This window comes from Narcine bancroftii, chromosome 3 (assembly GCF_036971445.1).
Source record: "Narcine bancroftii isolate sNarBan1 chromosome 3, sNarBan1.hap1, whole genome shotgun sequence".
In the NCBI taxonomy this organism is placed as follows: domain Eukaryota; kingdom Metazoa; phylum Chordata; class Chondrichthyes; order Torpediniformes; family Narcinidae; genus Narcine; species Narcine bancroftii.
This window is the reverse complement of record NC_091471.1, coordinates 32,650,401-32,656,766: the sequence shown is the minus strand read 5'-3', so window position 1 is coordinate 32,656,766 and position 6,366 is coordinate 32,650,401.

Genomic DNA, 6,366 nt, shown 5'->3' with positions numbered 1-6,366 from the left:
AGTTGCCTGCTGAGTTTCTCCAAACATTTGCAGATTTATTTATCTCCTCAGCAATGCATGGAGTACAGATGCAAGCTCAATGCAGATTAAGATCTAGCTTGTTTCACCTGATCAACCATCTGAGTAGCTTTAAAAATAAAAGGGATGCCAAAGTAATAGCAAACATTAAAAGTAGTTACTTGGCCAGATAGTATCTGTGGAGTTAAGGTTTCAGATCAATAACAGATCTGGATAAAAATGAGAAGTTTTAATTTTCAAAGAGGGAATTTTCAAGAAATGGGAATCACTAGTCAGGCCATTGTTTATCAGCCATACATGATGTATGCCCTTGAGAGCGGTGGTGTGCCACCTTGAACTGCGGCATTACTTTTGGTAAAGGTGCCTCAATAGTGCTGCTGGATAGGGGTTTCCAGTATCCAGATCGAGTGAAGAGGTTTTCTAATTTAGGGTGGAAAATGAAGAGGAGAAATTGTGTACAGTGGTGTTGCTATGTATTTGCTGCCCCTGTCTGGAATTGGGATGCATGGTACAATCACAGGTAGAAAATACCCAAAAATTGCAGATGCTGGAATCTTAAAACAATGAGAAGGTGGATCAGGCAGCATAATGAATGGAAATGGTCTGTCAATGTTTCTGATCAGGACCCTTTATTAAAACTAAAGTAACAAGATTGGGGGGGGGGGGGCGGGGGGAAGACTGCAGTTCCTGGGGAAACTGGAGCAGTGATTCTCAACCTTTTTCTTTCCATTTACATACCATCTTAAGTATTCCCTTACTGATCAGAGATCACCCGTGGCATCCTAAGCCATAGGTACTCTGTGGTTGTGTGGCTGCATCATGCTGTGCGTGGAACCAAAGTACAAGGGCACCAAGTGCTGCTATGTGCTGAAGTTCTATCTGTCCCAGGTGTTGTGAAGGATAGGTCTGGCCCCATTGACGCACAATGTCCTAGTCAGCTGGACTTTGCTACATCCCCTATCCTTTGTGGAAAAGTTTTTTTTTCCAGGACAACACCTTTGACCATAAGGCCATCAGGCAGTGATCAGTATGGAATGTCCTGCAGAAACTGAATGATGAGGTCTCTGGATCCAGTGGGATGATTCCCTGAGCAGACTGTCCAGGTCATCTGGCAGAATGCCTCATCGCCAGGGCTCACAAACAAGCACCAGGATTTGGCCTGGCTGGCAGTGAGAGGAGCCCACCCAGATTGATCCTTCTTGCACAACTAGAACATCACCCTCCATGCATTTTGACCTCGGGATGGCTGCAATGGAGTGCAGACTGTAACTCACCTCTTTGCCAAATGTGTGTGGAGAAGGATGCAGGGGGCTTTGTCACAGTTCATCCCCAGCAGCAACATGACAGATGACTCTGCAAGAGCCCCATAGTTGCTGTGTAAGTACCGCAGTCTCTGATCATCTGAAAAATGTAGTGGCCAACCTGTGTGAAGAGCAGGTCCCTTTTATCTTCTACACTCTGCATGTCGTTTCATCTCATGAAGGCGTTGAGGCAGTGCAGTCAGTCACTGGTCGTATTTTATGGAGTCCGACATCCAGAACTGCTGGAAGGCCATCAACTCAGTGAAGAATGCCCTTTGGTTGGCCCTAAACCTATTGGTCTTTTAGCATACTGAGATGTCAGTCCAGGAATGCTGCTGACTGGCATATTCCAGGCTGCAGTGGTAAGTGCAGAACGATGTACTGAGGCTTGGTGCAGCCAATATGATGGCGCTGTGGGGAAGGAGCATAGTCTAAAGTCCTCCCATTATCAGGCCCTGAGGGGAAACCCCTCAACCAACAAGGTGTGGGTGGGGGGGGGGGGGGGGGGTGAAACAACAAGCTGTCACAGTGGTGGTAACAGTATTAAGAGAAGAATGTAAAATGTACAATGATAAGTGTGTATTGAGATGATTGATACCATGAATGTAAAGTCTTGAAGTTTTTCTTAATTGTAAATAATTTATTTGATATGATTGACACTGTGGTGGAACCACTGTGTAACTTGGTGCTGTCTAATATGAATGTATTATATGGGCTGGCCCACCCCTGTACCTTTGACTCCTCCCTTCAGAATTTCCATAAAGGTGGTTACATCCAAACCTCTCCCTCTGTACCTGCCTTGGAACCAGGCCAGCAACATGTAAGATGTGTCTGCAGTTTATGGTGATTAAACCCTATTTAATCACTACTTCTAGTCTGACGTGAGTTATTGATAGCATATCAATTTAATCATACTTTCATGCCATGGACAAGGCAATACATGCGGATAAACTGGACACCGACCCTAAAGCTCCAGAGGCCTCCATAAAATTCGATCAGTGACTGCACTGCCTCAATGCCTTCATGAGATGAAACGACGTGCAGAGTGTAGAAGATAAATGGGATCTGCTCTTCACACAGGTCAGCCACTGCGTTTTTCAAATGATCAGAGACTGCAGTACTTACACGGCAGCTATGGAGCTCCTGCAGAGACAGTACTGTACCCCAACAAACATCATCTATGCCAGGTATCTTCAGGGCCATCACAGACAAGAACCTGGTGAGTCAGTGAGTGAGTATATGCAGGTCCTGTGGGAGCTGGGTTGAGCCTGTAGCCGCAGAGAAGTTTCTGCTGCAGTCCACTTAGAGGAATTGATCCGAGACACGTGCAGCCGGTGTCAGGTCAGATCACATCCACCAGAGACTCCTGGAAAAGGGCGATCGGAGTCAAATCACTTCAAAGAGTGCAGCAAAATAGGGAGGTCTTTTCCTCTGGCATAGGCACCACCATCTTGGGGTGCAGGATCCCAAGTTGCCGCTGTCGTGCACCTGAAGTGCCACTTCTGTGACCATGCAAAGCATTCACAGAGGAGTTTCCTGGCCAGAAACGTGATTTGTTCTGGGTCAGAGAAGAAGGGGCACTACGAAAGGATATGTAGGTCCAAACCTTCCTCCAGCAGTGCCACGTGCAGGTAGCAGCTATCACCAACTTGGAATGTGTTACTTCCGGTGCCACTTCCGGTCTCGGGGAAAGGCTCAGCGAGACTTTGAGGATGACAACCCAGGAGAGTGAGGAACAGTACCATGGGCAGGCCATGGGGGCAGCCATCTTGGGGGGGGGGGGGGGGCGTCACTGAGCTAGTACAGTAACAACAAATTGGACAGTGACCAGATGTTGGCCTGATCATCCTAGTCCAAAACAGCCCTCATCAGTGAGCCAGGTCCACAGTCTGTTCGATACCGGGAGCGCAGAGAGCTTCATACACCCAATCACAGTACAACACTATTTCCTTACGTTGACTCTGGCTAAGTGAAAAGTCTCTTTGGCCTCCAGATCCCACTTGATCGAGATCCATGGCAACTGCACCGTGACATTGACCATGCGTGGCACTAAATACAAAAACTTTAAACTCCTTGTTTTGCACACTGGTCATATTGGGACTGCTCTTTCAGTGCCAACTCAAGAGTGTCCTAATAGCAAATGACAGGCCTCACCCCTCCCTCATGGTCCGCAACGACCAAATTTTAATCACCCACCCTCCCCTCCGAACATGGCCAATCGGCAACCCAAAATCCGCCCATTGCACACGACCTGTGGTTTGTCCACCCTCCGGGTCCCACCGCCGTCCCTGTTCACGAACCTCAACCCCGACTGCAAGCCTGTTACCACTAAAAGAACGCAATACAGCCCTGGGGATAGAGCCTTCATTAGAACAAAAGTTAAATGACTTCTGGCTGAAGGGATTATAGAACCTAGCACCAGCCCCTGGAGGGCACAAGTAGTAATGGTAAAGAGCAGGGAGCATGGTTGTAGACTACCGTCAACCGATTCACCCATATGGATGCCTACACCCTCCCCTGACACCCAGCCCTGACCATATGCATCCCCCTGCTGGAACTCCCACCGCCCCACAGTCTCAAGGCCCTGAAAAGATGCTTGGGGTTCTTCTCCAATTATACCCAGTGAACAAGATCATCCAGTACTGGGTCTTCTCAACCATCAACCTTAAGTTGGCATACCACCAGCTCCTGATCCGCCCGGAGGACAGCCAGTACATGACGTTCGAGGCAGATTGCTGTCTCTTCCATTTCCACTGGGTCCCATTTGGAGTCACCAACAGGGTTTCTGCCTTCCAGAGGGAGATTGACCAGATGGTGGGTGACCACTGGTTAAAGACCACATTTCCCTATCTGGACCACGACCAACAGGACCATAATGCCAACCTAGAAAAATTTCTCCAGACAGCCAAAAAAGCTCAACCTTGCATATAACCAGAAGAAATGTGTGTTGCGTACTTCACGCCTGGTGATACTTGGTTGCGTGGTGCAGAATGAAGTCATGGACCCAGCCCTGACCATATGCATCCCCCTGCTGGAACTCCCACCGCCCCACAGTCTCAAGGCCCTGAAAAGATGCTTGGGGTTCTTCTCCAATTATACCCAGTGGGTCCCTAATTACACAGATAAGGCACACTCCCTGATAAAAACAAACACCTTCCCTCTGTCGGCAGAAACCCATGACCTTTACATGCACCAAGGACGACATCACCAAGGTGGCGATGCACACTGTGGACAAATCCATCCTGTTCCAGGTGGAGAGTGATGCATCCAACTTTGCCCTGCTCTACCACACTTAACCAGGCAGGCACCGCCCATTGCATTCTTTTCCTGCACCTCCAGGACTCCAAACTCCGGAATTCAGCCATTGAGAAGGAGGCCCAGGCCATAGTGGAACCAGTGAACCACTGGAGGCACTACCTGTCCAGCAAACCTGCTGATTGACCAACGTCCAGTCACTTTTTAATAACAAACAGAGGGGGGAAATCAAGAATGAGAAGATCCTAAGATGGAGAATTGAGCTGTCTACCTACAGCTACGAGATCTTGTACTGGCCCAGGAAGCTCAACGAGCCCCCAATGCACTGACCTGAGGGACATGTGGCAATGCACAGACAGACTGTGCCACCCCGGGGTCACCAGTCTCTACCACTTTGTTAGAGCTCGCAACATGCCTTACTTAGTCAAGGACATCAAGGAATTGACCGAGAGCTGCCCAGTCCTTGTGAAGTGCAAACCACAATTCTACCAGCCAGAGAAAGCTCACTTGATTGCCATCCGCCCCATTGAACATCTGAGCATGGACTTAAAGGACCCCCTCCCCTCCACCAACCGGAATGTGTACTTTCTCAACATCATTGATGAGTACTCACATTTCCCGTTCGCTATCCCCTGCCCAGATGTGACCATGGCCATGGTCATCAAGTCATTGCACAACCTGTTCACACTGTTATATTCATAGAGACCGGGAGTCCTCCTTTATGAGTGACGAGTTGCTCCTGTACCTGCTGACCAAGAGTATAGCCACGAGCAGGACCAGCAGCTACAAGCCCCAAGGGAATAGCCAGGTGGAAAAGGAGAACACTACCATTTGGTGGGCAGTCCTCCTAGCCCTCAGGTCAAAAGGCCTGCTGTTTTCCAGTGGCAAGAAGTCCTCTCAGAGGCATGCCACGCTTCCAGGTCCCTCCTGTATACCGCTACAAACGCTACCCCACATGAAATGCTCTTTTCCTTCACCCAGGAAGTCAGCGTCGGGAACCATGCTGCCATTCTGGCTGACGACCCCAGGAGCCCTAAGACAGATTCCCTGTTCGAGAAGGTCCACCTCCTCCATGTGAACACACTTACGTGGAGTACCAGGATAGTGGAAAAACACTGTTTCCATCCGGGATCTGGCGCATGTAGGAGCCCCCATGATTGACCAACCAGTACCACTCTCCCCACACCATGACTACCAGTGACACAACTGGGTACCCAGCCCTATCAATTGCATCTGGTGTCCCACCCTAACCTCAGACTGAACAACCCACACCCCCTCACACCCTAATTAACACTTTTCAGCCACCAGACACCCAGCCTGTCATGCAAAACACCGCTCAGGAGCTAAAAACTGAACTGCAGCCAGCACTATGAAGGTTGCAATGACAGACAAAACCAATGGACAGGCTGAACCTGTAATGGATTTTGATCCACTTCACCCCGCCAAGACTCTGTTTTAAAAAGAATGGTTGAATGTGGTAGAACCACTGAGTAACTGTTAGTGCTAATAAGAATATATTATATGGGCTGGTCTGCCTCTGTAACTTTGACACCTCCTCTCAGAATTCCTATAAAGGTGGTTACACTCAAACCCCTCCCTCTGTACGTGCCTTGGAACCAGGCCGGCAATAGCTTGCAGCTTATGGTGATTAAAGACTATTTAATCATGTCTTCTAGTCTGACATGAGTTATTGATAGCATATCAGAGATAATGAACATTTTTTTCCTGTACATTTGATCAGGAAAAAATATTGTATATTTTATATAATTTATCGTGAATAAATATATTTTTG